Below are 16,311 nucleotides of genomic sequence, written 5' to 3' on the forward strand. Positions count from 1 at the left end.
CCGGCGGGCAGGCCGGGCGCGCGGGGCGGCGCGGGGCGCGCGGGCGCACGGTCCCCATGCCGCCCGCGCCCGAAGTTTGGCGGTGCCGCCCCCGCGCGCCCGGCTCCGGCCCCCGCCCGCGGCCCCGGCGTGCAGAGCGCACGGCCGGCTGGGGAGACGCGGCCCCGGCGCGCGGAGGAGCGCCCGCTGGCTCGGGGACCCGCGCGGTGGCCCCGCTCGGCCGAGACCGAGCGCTGCTGTGCCCTGCGCGGCTGGGGGGCTTTGCCTTCCGAATTTGTCTTTTTTTGAAAAGCCCCACCCTTTCGGAGTGACAGCCGTGAGCCCCAATCGGCGAAGTAAAGCCCACCTCCCCCGGCCCGCCCGCCCCGCCCCCGCCCCCCCCCCCCGCCCCGCGGGCGAGGCTGGGAGGGGCCGCTGGGAGGCCGCTGGAAACCCGGCGCGAGCGGCCCAACCTAGCTGCCCACCCCCCAACAGGTGGGGGGGAGACGGCTATTTGCCTTCCCTTCCCCGCCAAACCTCTGGCCAGTGGACACAAAGGTCGCCGCGGAGGGTCCCTCAGCCCGCACTGGGCTTTCCGGACCAGCTCTGAGCAGGAGGGCCTCGGACACGCCGTCCCGGCCCCCAGCCCTGATCCCGGAATGACCACCAAGTCAGGGCTCCTGAAAGAATTCCATCTTGCCCTCCGCTGGCCCATCCGCATCTGGGGATGGCGCGGTGGAGGGCCAACGTGGCCTTGAGAAAAAAACAGACAAGGTTCTTGGTTTCTACCTTCCTGAATCCCTAATTAAGACAGCCCGGGAACCGAGATCACTGAGCAGCGTCCTGCGATTTAAATGCAAGGACTCTTGGGCTCCCTGGGAGCCTTTGAATTAACCAGATCAAAATCTGAGCGAAAGCATCCTGAGTGTTTACAAAATATTGTTAGAGGACAGCGACAGCTGAGAAATCAAAGGAGGTGAGTTTACCCAGGAGGTAAAAATGGGTCATTATCATCTAAGAGAGCAACAGATGTTTTACTCCAGATGCCCCTGGTTGCAAAAATATACCAGAGCTTGAAGAGTTTTTAGCTTTCAAAGTTTCCAGGAAGATCAGACAAGCAAGTGTGGTTATGCAAAGGACTGTCTCTCCGGCTTTCACGCTCTTTGAGACCTGCAAGTCTTCTCGATTCTGCATTTACTCTTCTAATGTATGTCTCGTCTTCCTGTTTTTCTTTTGTTTATTTCTTAAACGTGGGCCTCTTCTCTTTGGGGCTCCTATAAAACTGTAGAGAGCTAATGCAGCAAGAGTGAAAGAGATGATGTATGTCAGCACTTCCGGAACTTGAGAAAATATTAACATCCCCCTGGAAGCTTCGTGAGCGGCCCTCCCCCCTGCCCAGTGCAGAGCCCACCCGGAACCCTCCAATGAGGCAGGTTTGGACGGTACTTAAAACACTTCATTAACAGCCTCCTGGGGAAGCTCATGCAGCTTGTCCCAGGACCCCTGCCTCCTTCATTATGTCCTTCACCTCCAAATTGGGGGAAACTGGGGTTTAACCCCCTGCACACCTTCGCCGGGGCTCCCTCTGGTTGGCCCAGAGTCTGTATTAAAGGCCAACTCCTGGGGCGCCTGGGTGGCTCAGTGGGTTAAGCTGCCTTCGGCTCAGGTCATGATCTCAGGGTCCTGGGATCGAGCCCCGCATTGGGCTCTCTGCTCAGTAGGGAGCCTGCTTCCCTTCCTCTCTCTTTGCCTGCCTCTCTGCCTACTTGTGATCTCTCTGTCAAATAAATAAAATCTTTTAAAAAAAAAAAAAAAAAGGCCAACTCCAGGCCGCCAGGGTCGGTCTTAATGTGAAACAGAGTTTATTTTTTTGTAGCATTTCCCAAATTTATAGACGAGAATTCGTGGTCCCTGTTCTTTATGGAAAACAATCCCTTTATATTCCTAAATCAAACTAAGATTTTTTTTCACCCAGAATTGCCGTCATCAGATGCTCCTTTTGGGGGGAGGGGTTGGGGAGGGGTGTCATTGCAGAAGATCTATCTGTGTCCTTAGGATGAAAGCTGGCCGACAGCTTCCAGCTCCTGCCCGGGGTTGTGAACCATTTCCCTATTATGCGTGGCCGGCTAGGCAAAGTTTTTTTTCCTATTCTTTGCTGTGGAAGCTTTGTGGGGGAGCTACAACTGCAGAAACCTGATCGGTGGCTAAAATAAAATACAAGAAGGGCTTCTCCAGTGTGCTGGTTGAGCGAAGACCTCTAATCTTCTTTGGGTAATTAGCACAGCTAATCGTTGTGCTGAAGAAGCTTCCAGACCTGCCAGGTCCCAGGCTGCCGCCATGCCTCTGGGACAACATCCCATCTGAAGCTCCTGCTTTGTTTCTCTCCAATTAATTGTAAGGTTACAATTATTTGTATAGTTGCTTTTCTGCAAGAATATGGGTTTCATCTGCAGGGCCATAAATCAATGCGTAAGCCTAATTTTGTCAGTAATTAAATAGTACTAATTGTTGTGCTGTGTGGATTACGCTGTTGCGTAAGGCACTGTGGGGTCGCTGTCTTTCAAGAAAATACGATGAGGTGCTGGCTTTGTCGGGGGCGGGGGCTGGTGATGGTGGGAAGGAGCCTGCGGGACTTCAGTGTGGAAGGGAATTACGCCAGCGGTGGTGGGGAAGGTGCGTTTAGGTGCTGAATGATGGGGCCGTATTTCAAACTGGACCTTCTTCTCCAGTTCCTCCGGTGGCATCAGAGAGAAAGGCTCAAACTGCCACAAACTGTTGATAGTTGCAAGTGCCCTTGCTTTTAAAATAGAGGAACTAGGACGCCTGGGTGGCTCAGTCAGTTAAGCAACTGCCTGGGAGCCCAGGAACGAGCCCTGCATCGGGCTCCCTGCCCAGCGGGGAGTCTGCTTCTCCCTCTGAACCTCCCCCTCTCATGCTCTCTCTCTGTCTCAAATAAATAAATTAAAATGTTTTAAAAAATAAAATAAAATAGAGGAAACATCTTTCCGCTCAGAGGGAGGCCATCTAACTAGAATGTATTAACGGTGCTGTATTTTTGCTCTGATTATCCATATTTTTACTGTCCCACTTTCCCGTTACCTTGCTGGTATGTTTCCTTGCAAATTCAGTTGCGTGAATTCCTGAGGAATAGGTTGACTTGAAGGGGAGCGTAGCCTCACTAATGGTAAGGTCTATCCGGCCGTCTTCTCTCCATGACAGAGCTCGCGGAGATGGGGAGAACTCGCTCACGTGTGGGAAACATTGCGTGTGAGCCTCCAGATCACCCCTCCCGCAGGAGGCTTTTTGAAAAAAACTTTTTTTTCTCCCCTCTCAATCTCCCCCAAATTCTTGGAAATAAAAGGCCAGAAACGGCTTGTCTCTTTCAAGAGTGGCGACAGCGTTCCAATCCGGAGATCAGTGGAGCCGTCAGGAACACCTCTGCCCTCGCTGGGGAGGCTGGGAGACGGCATCCCTCCAGCAAGATTGTCTCCTGTGGCCGCCAGGAAGTGTCCTTGAGGATGGCGCTACTGCTGTTCTCCAGGACCTGTCATTCTGTCCTGGAGACGGGCACGAGTGCGCTTCTCAGTCCCCTAGAAGGTGACCGATGGAAGATGAGCAGAGGTGATGAGGGTCCCTTCCAGTATGAGGTCACGGAGAGCCCCCTTGTTGCTCTGTGGTCTGTAGGTCCCCCACCAGGAGGCTGGAGGAGACCGCGGGTTTGAGAAGATGCCGCTGCCGGAAGGAGGGGAGTCCCCATCTGCCAGCCCAGCAGGTCTGGGTGGGGGGCAGAGGCCCTGCCAACCCACACAGGACTCCCAGCAGGAGGCACGGATGATGACCATGTTAGGTCACTGCACCTGTGGACTCTTCTGGGTCACCTTCCTCATATCTAGACCGTTCTTCCCCACCACCACCACTCTGTCCTTTCTTGCTCATGTCCTTGGGCTCCATAAGCAAACGTTAAGAACCCAGGCTCTCAGCCTCCCCGGTAACCCAGGGCATCTTCGGGCGACCCCTTGGTGGGCCTAAAGGGACCCCACTTGCCTGACTTTACTGATGTATGGATCCGCACCAAAGTTCAACAGACCCTACGGGGTCCTCTCTGAAGCTGGAAGCCACACTCTCCGGTGAACCCTGCATTCCCTCCTCTAGCCTGCTCAGCCTCTGCAGAAGGTGAGGGACCCAGGGGGCTCAGGGAGAAGTTGCAGAAAGTTCTCCTGGGCTTTCTGTACACGTGTCTTTCCCTGGAGCTTGGGACGGGGCGGCTTGCTGTCGCTCGCTCGCACTTCCTCTCCCTGCAAGATGCACAGCCAGACCGGATCCCCTGGCCTAGCAGGGGGGAAGTGTGGTCCTCACGGGCAGGGTCCTCAGTGGGGAGGGGTTTCTGCGGATCCCCAACTGCACACAATGCGTATCTATGACATGCCTGTCATGGGCCGGGCCCTGGAGATCTAGCCAGGGGACCCACTACCATGGAGCCTGTGTTCTCATGGGGACAAACAGACAGTGACCGAGCAAAAAACATGATGCTTTTAGAAAGACCCACGAAGAAACCCGGACGGGATCCTGTTTACCTTGAGAGAGGGCTGGCAAGGTGTCTCAGGGAAGATGGCCTTAGAAGCACAACCTGACTGAAGAGGACCCACAGGGCCGATCTGGGCCATAAACATGCAGGTGGAGGGGACAGCAAGTACGAAGGCCATAAGGGTATCAAAGCCCAAAGCCGGGGCCAGGAAGAAGCTTGTGGCTGAAGCCCGGCGGGGAGGGGGGAGAAGGGTAGTGGGAGGAGGTGAGGTCAAGGCCCTCTTGGCCTTGTCTCTGCTATAATTGGGACCCAGCACCTTGCAGGAGCTGCCCCTTCCTTTTCTGAGGCTGTGCCATCAACCCCTGGGTTGGTCTGAAGGTCTCAATCCGCAGAAAGCCCCAAACTGTGCCTCAGTCCTCAAGAGAGCCTACCACAGAGGAGAGAAGGCTGGAGCTTCCTGGACCCTACAGTAAGACTGACACATCGGAAGGACCGTTTGCTTTTCTAACTAGGTACCCAGATGGTTTGGTTTCTGGAGTGGCTTAAAACAGGTATTTCTCATGGCTGGCAAGGGCTGGGCTCTGACCTCACAGATGCACCCCTCACAGGGGTGCAAGACGGTGCACTGTCTCTCTGGGAGTACCCTGTCACTAGTCTAGAGTGGCACCTGAGCTAGACCAACCACAGCCTTGCCCTAGGACCTTTGCACCTGACGTAAGAGGGGAAAGCCATGTGTTTTTGGACACCTGGAATGTATATTCCCTGTGTCTTCCAAGAAACCAGGGAGCAGGTGGCAAGTCCCTGAATCAGACACACGCACGCACATCCCAGTGTTATCCCTGAGAAAATGCCCCCCAACCCCTGCCCAGAAAAAGCGTTTCTGAGGGTCACACCCGGGGGGCCAATCCTGCCCTGGGTCGGAGTGGCCACGGAGGGAAAGGCTTTGCTGGCAATTTGTCGAGTTTGCCAACATCAAAAAGGGTTGTTGTAAACCATGTGAACACGGCTTGAAAGCTGAAAGCGGAGGACATTCTCAACGGCCTAATTTGGAATTGCTTTAAGGATGCTTTGGGGAATAAACAAATGGAAATAATGGGGCTGGGAATACTACAGCTGGGGAGAACTGTTTTCCCTTCTAATAAGAGCCCTCCCTGGCCGGTGCGTAAGCCACGCGTACATTCCAGTTTCTTCCCAGAAGCGAGCATCCCCCAACGACGCAGATTCATCTGCCCGGGGCTCTACCCACGGGGGAGGGATGACCTCCGGGTCCCCCCTCAGCTCCCTCTGGACGTATTGGCCCAAGAGGACTCCGACCTCCACATCATCCCAAAAGTCTTTTGAAAAGATTACTTCTAACAATTCTTCAGTGCCAGTTTTTTGGGTTTATCAAAAGCTCTTTGCTGGGTGCATGACTTGATCCACAGGTCAGTAGGGTAGTTCTTTATAAACCGAGTTCTAACTCATCACAGGATAGAGGTCTACCTCCCCCAGAGTGACCTGAGACGGTCAGCGAGCTTCGAGTCTACACATGTGGTTGGGGGGGATGGTTGAAAACATCGTTTTATTTATTAATTTTTTAATTTTTTCATTTGACAGAGAGAGAGGGAGCACGAGCAGGGGGCGTGGCCGAGGCAGAGGGGGAAGCGGGCTCCCCACCAAGCAGGGAGCCGTGTGCGGGACTCCATCCCAGGACCGCGGATCATGACCTGAGCGGGAGGCACACGTTCAACAACTGAGCCACCCAGGTGTCCCAAAAAGATCATTTTAAACTGTTGCTTCAGAAGAGTAAAAACAGGTGGCCCTGTGTCCATGTTTTCATTATGATGTCAGTGGATCCAAAAGGCTGAAAAGCAGCCCCTGGAGACAGGACGTTCTGGAAAGTTCCCTCTTGCCCAGCGAGGGAGAACTTTCAGTGCCTGTGGTCCTGGGGCATCAAGGCGGCATCCGTGGGCCTGCAGTGACCCCTAGTGGTGAGAACATGGCAGCTCAAGACACCTGTTTTCCGAGGAATAGAGACTCAATGATTGACACATCCCGCTGTCACCAACGGACACAAGTTGTCAGGTTTGAATTAGTCAAGCTGTATTTTTAAATGAGCTCATGCACCCATACTGGTGATCCAAGTGAATGTTTCCCAACGGGGCGCTGCCGACAGCCTCCTCCACATTCTCTCGTCCTCTGTCGTCCTCCGCGGAAGCAGAGGGTCTCTCCAGGGAAGGCACAACCCTGGGTCCTTTGGGGGATCCTCGAGGGGCTGCATGAGAGAGAGAGCCCCAGGGTCCTGCTCACATGTCGTTTAAAGACCAGTGAGTCTGGAAGAAATACGGACTTGTACCAGCACCGCTGAGCACGGCAGTGCCCAGTGAAAAAGTTCTTCGTCAGGTGGGGGGAAAGGGGACATCCAGCCCTCCCATTGCCCGGTTCAATCCCTCGGGCTGCATTTGAGAAAATGAGGGCCAGAAAGGGGGTAGTCATAGACTCAACTACTGTCGCCTTTTAAAGACCCTGGCATGCCGATTAAATTACGAAGAAAGTGTGAGTGTAAGAGGAGGAGTGTCCACATGTAGCGATGACTCCGTTCCATGTTTCAGACGAGCTAAAACTCCAGTCACTGGGCCTTCTTTTTCTTGCCTTTTTCTTTTGTTCTGGCATTTCTGTACTGAGAACGCTTTGGAAATTAATTTGCAGAAAACCTGTCATGAGGAATCTGCATTTAAAGCGCACATATTTATCAAATATTTCAGAAATTTCCCCCCCAACAGTGGCCTTCAAAAAATTAGTTTGGGGGACGCCTGGGTGGCTCAGTTGGTTAAGCAGCTGCCTTCGGCTCAGGTCATGATCCCAGTGTCCTGGGATCGAGTCCCACATTGGGCTCCTTGCTCTGCGGGGAGCCTGCTTCTCCCTCTGCCTCTGCCTGCCATTCTGTCTGCCTGTGCTCGCTCTATCTCTCTCTCATAAATAAATAAAATCTTTAAAAAAAAAAAATTAGTTTGGCTAAAATTATCACACTACCAAAACTGGAGCTTGTCACACATGCACCCACCTGGGGCCGATGATTAGTAGTATCTGGCAGATCCTCCAGCTGTGTCCCTTGTACCACATCTGGCCCTGCTGTGTTTACCCTGCAAGACAATGCGCCCCTCCCTGGGTGTACCCTGCCACTAGTCCAGAGTGGCACCTGAGCTAGACCAACCATGGCCCTGTCCCAGGACCTTTGCACCTGATGCGAGAGGGGAAAGCCATGTGGTTTTGGATGTCTGCAATGTATGTTGCAAAGCTTAGACGTTGCTAGCCGTGGGGCCCACGACACGGTCTAGAGCTCTGGGAAAGGCAACACCAGAACAGACCCAGCTGCCATCCTCTTTCCTCATCCCATTCATTTCTCACGTTCCAGGAAATACCTTAGTGTCCACATGAACTCCAGTGTTTCACGCTAGTCCGGGTCCAGGTGGTCCCTCACTCCCAAAGGGTCATCTTTCATCTGTCCTCTAACTCGCTCCACTAGCCGGGCTCCTGCTTCCAGGCTGGTTAAAGAAATACTGGAGAAACTTAAATGAGCTCTGGTCACTTGGGGTCAACACATCCCATGGCTGCCACATCACTCAGTGAGAATCTCATTCCCGCAATGCTTGGCAAGGGTGTTGTGAGCTGCCCGCCTTGTCCCTGCTCCCTCTTCTGTTTCAGCCAGCGGCACTGCCTCCTCCAACGCATCAGCATCTCTCCTGACTCAGGGCCTTTGCACAGACCGTTCCCTCTGCCTGGAACACCCCTCCGTCAGATACCTATATGGCTCATTCTGGTCTCTGCTAGAAATCACGCCAAGGCAGACTCCCTCCTGGACATAATAGCTTTTTACCCTCATCCTCTGTAGGGTGTCACGTTGCTTGTCAACACTGAAGTACTATATACTAAACACTAACATAAAATACTGTGTGTGAGATAAGGAATACCGTGTTGGTTTCATGCCGTTCTCCCCCACCTGGAGTGTGCGTGAATTCCTGAGAGCAATAGCTCTGTCTCCTTTGTTCCCTGCTGTATTCTCACTGCCCAGAATAATGCAGGATAATGAAGGCATTCCAGGACGTTTCTCATCTCTGACTGGGGTTTGCTAGCAGGAAACTCACCACACTCTTAATTTCCCAGTTCCCCTGTCCAGCCTGTGGGAGCGCGGTAGACTGGGTTACGGGGAAGCCTCTACTTGGATTTGGACTGAAAGCTGTGTGACCTCAGCCAAGTTGCTTCACCTCTCTGAGCCTCCATTTCCTTATCTTCAGAATTGTAGAGGATGCTTTCACCTGACGTGTTAGGCTGTCCTCGGATTGATTCAGGATCCCCACGTGGTACCAAGCGTCCCGGCAATGGCTCTCTGCTTAGCAGACAGCAATCAGCCATTATTCTTTTCTAGGAGCAGAAACGCGTTCTTACAATGTTGTCTTTTTTCCTTGTCCAGTTTCGCTATTTGACTATCCACATAATTTATGGTGTTTCTGCCGGGTCAAGGCCAGATACAGATTTTGTTAGCATGATTCTAAATGATCTCTATGGGGATCAGACTCATGAGTGAAAGTCGTGTTGGTATTATGCTCGCATTAGACCTCTCAGAACTTCAATAACCCAGAAGTCAGAGAAACAATTCCTACAAATCAACGTTACTCATCCCAGAGTTTAAAATAACTTGCCTTTTTTTTTTTTTTTTTTTTTTTTGGCTGTTGTTCTGAAAGTTTTTCTCTTCTGCATAAAAATTCCAAGGCTTGGGGGAAAGAAAACGAAACAAACTAACAAAAAACCCACAAGACACCTTATATAATCACAAATTTTCCTTGATGAGGTGTCTGCAGGGGTAAAAGCTCTCTGTTGATTTTCGTGCCCATGCACACACTTAGTGAAAAGTGCTGACTGAGGTATAAATCAGTCGTGCCAGATTTTCAGATTCTGTTCGTGAGCTGTTGCACCTCCAAGTTCAAGTTGAGTGTCAGACTTGCTGTTTAAAAACGGTGTTGCTGGGTGTTTATATAACTTGTGCATGGTGGCAGGAAGTCAAGCTGCTCACCTGGGCTGGGGAGCTGGGCCCCTCCAGAGTCCAGCCCCAGCCCGTGCCGACAATCACCTGCCCGGGCGGCAGAAAGCGCAGGTGCCCCCCCCCGCCCCCCCGTCGCCTTCTGAGACCAGTGTGGATGCACCCTTTGCCCTTCCTCCTCCAGAGCGCTCTTGTCCGCCACTCTCTGCCTTCAGGCTGGGCAGGAAAACCAAGACTACGGGAATGAGTGCGAATAAGTACTAAATAATCCATGGCTAATTCTGATAATTTAATTTATCTAATAATGCCAACCTCTCCCCACCACTGACCCAATCAATGTCCTTTCACGAGCTAACCGTGGCACCCTGTAGTTCCCAAAGATGGTCGCAACCATGCCTCCCAGCCGTGAGCTCTTCGCAACGCCATCTCAATACTGCCCCATCCGGGGGTGTGTCTCTGCTCCTTTCCCAAGAATCTAAATGGACTTGTGCCTCTCAAGGGACTGACGGAAAGGTGATGCCCTGTGCCTACCAAGGTAGGTCAGAGAAGGTAGGTCACCTGGTGCCAGAGCCCTTATTCACAGAGCCTTGGGGTGTAAGGAAGAAGTCTGACTACCCCTGGGTAGGGACCACAGAGCTACATGGAGAGGCATGTGTCCATGTTCCAGAGAACAGTCCTGGTCTCAAGCCCTTAGCAGAGCCCCTCCAAAGTGTTGAGTACAGGAGCCTTCAGATAACGCCAGTCCCCAGCCAACTGGTCACCCCCTCCTTCCAGGCTCCCCAGTGGAGTTCCCAGTTAGTATGGAGAGAAAACCCCACCCTGCTATGACCTAAAATTTTTAAAAAGGTTGTTCTTTGAAGCCACTAAGTTTGGACAGTTTGGTAAGCAACAGTAGTGACCAGAACACCTGCCAGGAGCAAAGCAGCCCCTTGTGGACTGGAGTTCACCTCCGTAAACACCTACATCAGACACCCACATTCTGCCAGGCCCTGGGCTGGGCTGTCAGGATTCAGAAAACACAAATGGTTCCTGTCCTGTATTCATTTTGACCCAATTAACTTGCAAGTTAAAGAAACCGACTTACACTGGCTCCTGGGTCATTCGTGGACCCAAGTAACTGACAAATTCCAAGCAGATCCTTCAGGAATGGCTGGATCCAGGTGTTCAAATGGCCCTAGCCTCTCTCCATCTTCCCAACTTGGCTTTCCTCAGTGTGGACATCTCTGTTGACCGCTTTTTTCCTGATTGTTCTAACAACAGTTCCCAGCCTGACGGGCATCATCTCAAATAAGGCCACGGGCCCTGAATCAGATTTGAGTTGCACGGAGGTGTTGAACCAACCCAAACCCCCTGTCCTGAGGACGGGGAGGGCTGTTTCACCAAGGAAAACCAGTGACATTATCAGAAGAGAAGGACCTGTGAGCATTCAAACACAGAGAAGCCCCGTGCACCTGCTCTGTTGAAGGGAAGAATGAGCAGCCATGTGCCTGGGAGCAGGCAAGAGTGTCCAAGAAGATCAACACTGAAAAGTTCTAGAGCTTCCTCCTCACTTTGCAGATGAAGACATCAAGACACAACGTCTTTGTCTTCCCTGAGTCAAGGCTGCACATCGAAACCGTGGCAAAGTCAAGACTCACCCAGCCCCCGCTAGTTCTGCGGCTCAGCCACAGACCGTCCACCACAGACCGTCCACCACAACCTTGACTTCTCCCAACTGAAGGGATTTAGGCTCACGATTACTGATTCCAGCATCAGACGAACAGGATAATAGACCAAGTACTGTTTCCTCCTCCTGACTTCTACCCCACCAGACTCGCATGCTTAAAGCTCCAGTCTTGTAAAGCACAATAGATAAAGGGCAGGATGCCTGATTCCCCCAGGGGGCGGAAATCTCTGTCTCTTACAATAGATTTGACCGCTGGCATGGGACGATTGAGATACAAGCATCTAGCTGCCCAGGTTGGTGTGTGTGGTGAGTGGGAGCAGAACTGGCCAGGAAGGCTTTCTGAGCAAGCCTCTGATGGGAGAGAGTTGGGAAGCTGGTGGCAGGGATGGTCATGGGTGTGTCTTCCCAGAGCCTTGCTGCAAACCCCCAGACACAGGATTGGGTTCATGGTCAAGGGAAGACCTCGGCAGGTCTTCCCTCAGCAGCAGTGACGGGTCCAATGGGTGAATGTGTAACTCAGGGGCTGATAACTTCCTGGGGAATTTGCAAACTGCAAATGAGACACAGAAGTCCTTATTTTTCCTTGCAGAAAAGCTGAAAAGATGTGAGGTCCAGAGCCTCCAGGAACCAGGTCCTCTACATGGTTACTGAAAGAATGAAGCCAACATTTAGAGAACGAACGAGAGAACCCAGAGTGAGTCTGAGAGCTGGTTGCTGCTGGTCTGGACACCACACCTGTGTCTACACTTTCAGCCGCTCATGGGAACCAGGGAGTCGCCATTTTGCTTGAGCATTTGGAAATGGGTTTCCCTTGATTGGTGTCTCCAAACCTTCCCAAGAGATGACTCCCAGGCAGGGAGGTAGTGACAAGGAAGAGAAAAGCTCAAAGTCAATACATCTGAGCATCAATGTCCACGGCTGTATTTTTCTCAGGAACCCGTGCAGCCTGGAGTTACCAGGATGGGTGAAGGGAAACAAGATATGTGATGTTTCTGGCATTATTCAATAAATGCTAGCTGTTCCCCATTATGCTCGTCCATCTGTGAAGGCATCAGTTTGCTTCAACACTCGACTTCCCTAGAGGAGCAACGACATCCCATCGGCTCTGAAAGCTACAGTCCCTGCTACAAGTGTTAAACTTTGATTCTTCGTTTTGTCATTAATCTCTACGTGTGTCTAATGCTAAATCCTCTGATGAGTAGAAAGTTCCTTCATTAATTGGTCACAGGGTACAAATAATCATTCATCCTTAATCGTTAGGATCCCACGTTTCTGTTGAAAACGTCTTTGTCTGCCAATCCTAAATAGATTTTCCATTGTTCAGCCGGCTGTGAGGTCTGCTTTTCCCATCAGTCTGCGGAAACCATTTCCAACACGTTGAGAGTGGCCTGATAATTGCAAATCTCATGGATGTGTTGAATTTCTTGTCTGTCTTACTTTCTCGGTAATATCTGACCCCGTTCACTTCGTTCCTCCTGATCTTGTGACCCCACTGTTTTGTGACCATAGTTTTTAGTTTCTTCTCCTTTATGATTTGTCCTCAGGATCAATCTGTGGGTTTCTGCTTCTCTTCCTGCCTCTTACTGTGTCCTCCAGGAATCTATCCCTTCCTCAATTCTGCGTGTTCCCCTTGGCACCTTGGCAAAACGACCACTTCACCCAGCAGCCAGGTCTCCCCCAGAAATCCCTCCTGAGACCCACACTGAATTCCCAGCTGCCTGTTGGGCGTCTTCTTTGGACAATTAAAATTTAATTTTTCTATCATGTCATAAGATATATACATGCTCTATCCTTTTCCTCCAGCCCATCTCATATCTATTAATGGCCTTGACCATTCCCCAGCTGCTCACAGACTTGGAAGTACCCCCCCCCCACCCCAGGGTTAGAATCCATGATGGAACTCCACGGAGCCGTCATGTTGAACGTGAATTGTTCTCTCTTCTTCTCCCCTGCACGCCACTGCTGAGGCTGGATCCACACGGTTTCTCCCTGAGGGGTAACACAGGACTTTCTCGATTATGTTCCCTCTGCCCTCCTGGGCCTCCCGGTGTCCCGGGTGATGTTATTAAAATATGATCTGATTGTGTTCTTGTCTTGCTGAAAAGCATTCATGGCTTTCTGAGACCTTCTGGACAATGCCTAACCCCTCATGGGAACTTTGTCTCCCAGTATACCCCCCCCCACGTCTATGCTGTGCATTCGGGTTTCAAATGCACCAAACACAGCTCCAAGGGTCTATCAGGCTCTCTTCAACCCCACGCTTTTGCATTTACTATTCCATGTTTTGGGAAAGAGAACATCTTCTTTCGTGCTCCTGGTGAGCTCTCCCCTGAAGACTTAGCTGCCATCTGTCCCGTCCTTGTCTGACCTCCCCATCACATCTTCCCCTCAAATGCCAGATGCCCATGGTCACGGCTTTAAATGACTGGAAGGGGGGCAGAAGTTATGGTGTGTAACTGCCCTGGCTGGACCTCTGAAGACATCACACCTCCCCCTGGCTCTCACCTTCTTGCAACACCTGCTTTGAACAAATCCTCAAGGAGCCCCATGGAAAGGATTGGATCCTGGGAACTGAGGCCTCCTTCCAACAAGGATGCACGTGAGCCATTTTCGGAGGGGCTCCTCCAGCCCTAGATGAGCCTTCAGATGATGCAGCACCAGCCAACATCCTCCTGAGAGATCCTGAGCCCGAACCACCCAGCTCAGCTGCTCCGGAACTCCTGGCCCACAGAAACCACGAATAGTCTGTGTTGCTCTCATCTGGCCAGTCTGGGGCTTGCACTAGGTAACCAATACAACCGTCATCTGCTCCGGTGAAACGGTTTGCTAATGGTCCTAGGGGTATTTGTCTAAGCCCATTTGTACCCCATTCCTGACCCCCACGCGCTTGCTCCTGTTTTATGGCTGGACATTCTGTGCACATTTTGTCATGGTTGTCACTGTTATAGCGATTCCAGAAATGACACGACCTTCTTTAACAAGCACCCAGTCCCCGCTGTTGGAGATTACGATTCGTAATTGTTTGCAATTATAAACAAGGCTGTGAATATTATAGCAGATAAAATTTTAGGGCACAGATATTTTCCCTAGGATAAAAACTATGAGTTTATTGCTACGTAAATGGGAATGTATGTCCTAAGTGTTTGGAGAGATATTTCTCTCTTGTCTGCCAAAAATGCATAAGACACAAATTTTCTCATATTCTAACCAAGTGGGTAACTTCGGCCCCTGAGGGCAGGGTGGGGAGGATGCTTGGCCCTGAGTGTAGACATTTCTCCCTGTCACTAGCAGAGGGAGGGGGCTGCTGGCTTCTGGAGGGTAGAAGGCTGGTATGCAAGACACTCATAGCCCACAAAGAATTCTCCAGAAGTGTCAGCAGTGCCCCAGGGATGTTCGTATTTTTAAAGTGAGCTGCCGTTTTAGAGTTGAAAACTTGTATCTCATTGTTTTTAAATTGTTTCTGCTTTTATTTCTTGTTGCTGGCACCAGAAGCATCCAGCTTGTCACCTCCCGGTCCTTGCTGTGACTTGCCTACTTGTTACTTTCATCGCGTGTGAACCTTCTACGGTGACTGTGAAGCGTCCTGCAGAAGATGTGACAGCTTGGTCGTTTGTGGCAAATACCCCCCACCCCAGCGGTTCACGAGCTTCTTACCTGTATTTATGGTCTGTGGGGGTGTGTTTTCTAGTCAAAATGGAAAACCAAGTGCGTCTACTTTCTTGGTTTCGTTTTCTTAAACTCTCTTTGGCCTGGAATTCACCGTGCTCTGGGGGCAGGTTCAGGATGCACTTCTCTTCTCCTGCATCAACAGCCAAGCATCCCTATGCCAGGGATGGCGTCGCCTGGTTCTCCCCGTGAGCGGAAGTGTCACCGGCACCTGGGAGCTTCTTAAGAATGTGGAGCCGAGTTTGTGAGATCGTCGGCGTTATGAGGCAATATGTCACCATTTCCACTGTGCACCAGCCCTGTCCTAGTCATGAGGAATCACAGAGGTGGACGTGTGCTGAGTGTATCTTGTCTGCCATTGTTTAATATTTGGCAACTAGTCAAATACCAAGCGTTTTGCTGTTCGGAGTCCGCTACCGTTAGATGTAGAAGGTGATTCATTAAAAGAAGGTGCCCTGGGGGCGCCTGGGTGGCTCGGTGGGTTAAAGCCTCTGCCTTCAGCTCAGGTCATGATCCCAGTGGGATCGAGCCCCGCATCGGGCTCTCTGCTCAGCAGGGAGCCTGCTTCCCTCTCTCTCTGCCTGCCTCTCTGCCTACTTGTGATCTCTGTCAAATAAATAAATAAAATCTTTAAAAAAAAAAAAAAGTAGGTGCCCTGTTCAAGTCACACACCTGCTGGGGGGTGCTGGGGCTCATCACAACGGAGCGTTTCTGTGCATTGCCGAGACTTACAGTCATTTCTCGTGCCATGGCAGAAATCAAGATTTTCCTTCTAGATCCCTCTTGCAGAATTCTCAGAGCCGTACTTAATCTTAGTCTCCCAAGAAGTAACCTCCTTCCCCCAAATTTACAAGTGTCATCCGAGAGCCCCATAGGATCTTGTTACATGATTAAGGTTCCATATCCATCGGACACAGGCCTGGTAAACGGTGCGATAAAAAAGCTTTCATTAAATAAGGAGGGAGCTCAGGAGGTAAGCTGTGTCCCGGTGCCACTTGTATTTTATTTATCATGTGTGTATGTCTCCAAGTGCATTTATTTATTCCTTGTTCCCTGGTAAATAGGATTGAGGTGATGTTTGGTTCAGAGATAAGTGGCCTTCCACTCTGGGAGCTCATAACCCGCGCAGAGAGCGGCTTTGTGGAAATGGTGGTTTATGAGGGCGGTGAGCACCTACAGGCCAGCTCAGGGAGCCTCGTGAATAAATCGGGCCACTTTCTCACTCACTGCCCTGTCTCAGGACCCAGCAGGTTCTCCTGCTGCTCCATCAGCTGGGGACAAGGCTCCCTTAATCCCAAACACACTTGAAACACACTTGGTTCCTCCTCCCGTCCTCTTTCCCTCTGCCGTCCCTCGTCACCCTGTTCCCTCCCGTGCACAAGTATCAGCAATGGCCTGAAGATAGCTTTTGCTTCTGTCTACAGTGGGCGCTCCTGGCAGTTCTGTGGGTACAACAGG

Source organism: Lontra canadensis, unplaced genomic scaffold (assembly GCF_010015895.1).
Source record: "Lontra canadensis isolate GAN:19392208 unplaced genomic scaffold, GSC_riverotter_1.0 scaffold182, whole genome shotgun sequence".
Taxonomy (NCBI): Eukaryota; Metazoa; Chordata; class Mammalia; order Carnivora; family Mustelidae; genus Lontra; species Lontra canadensis.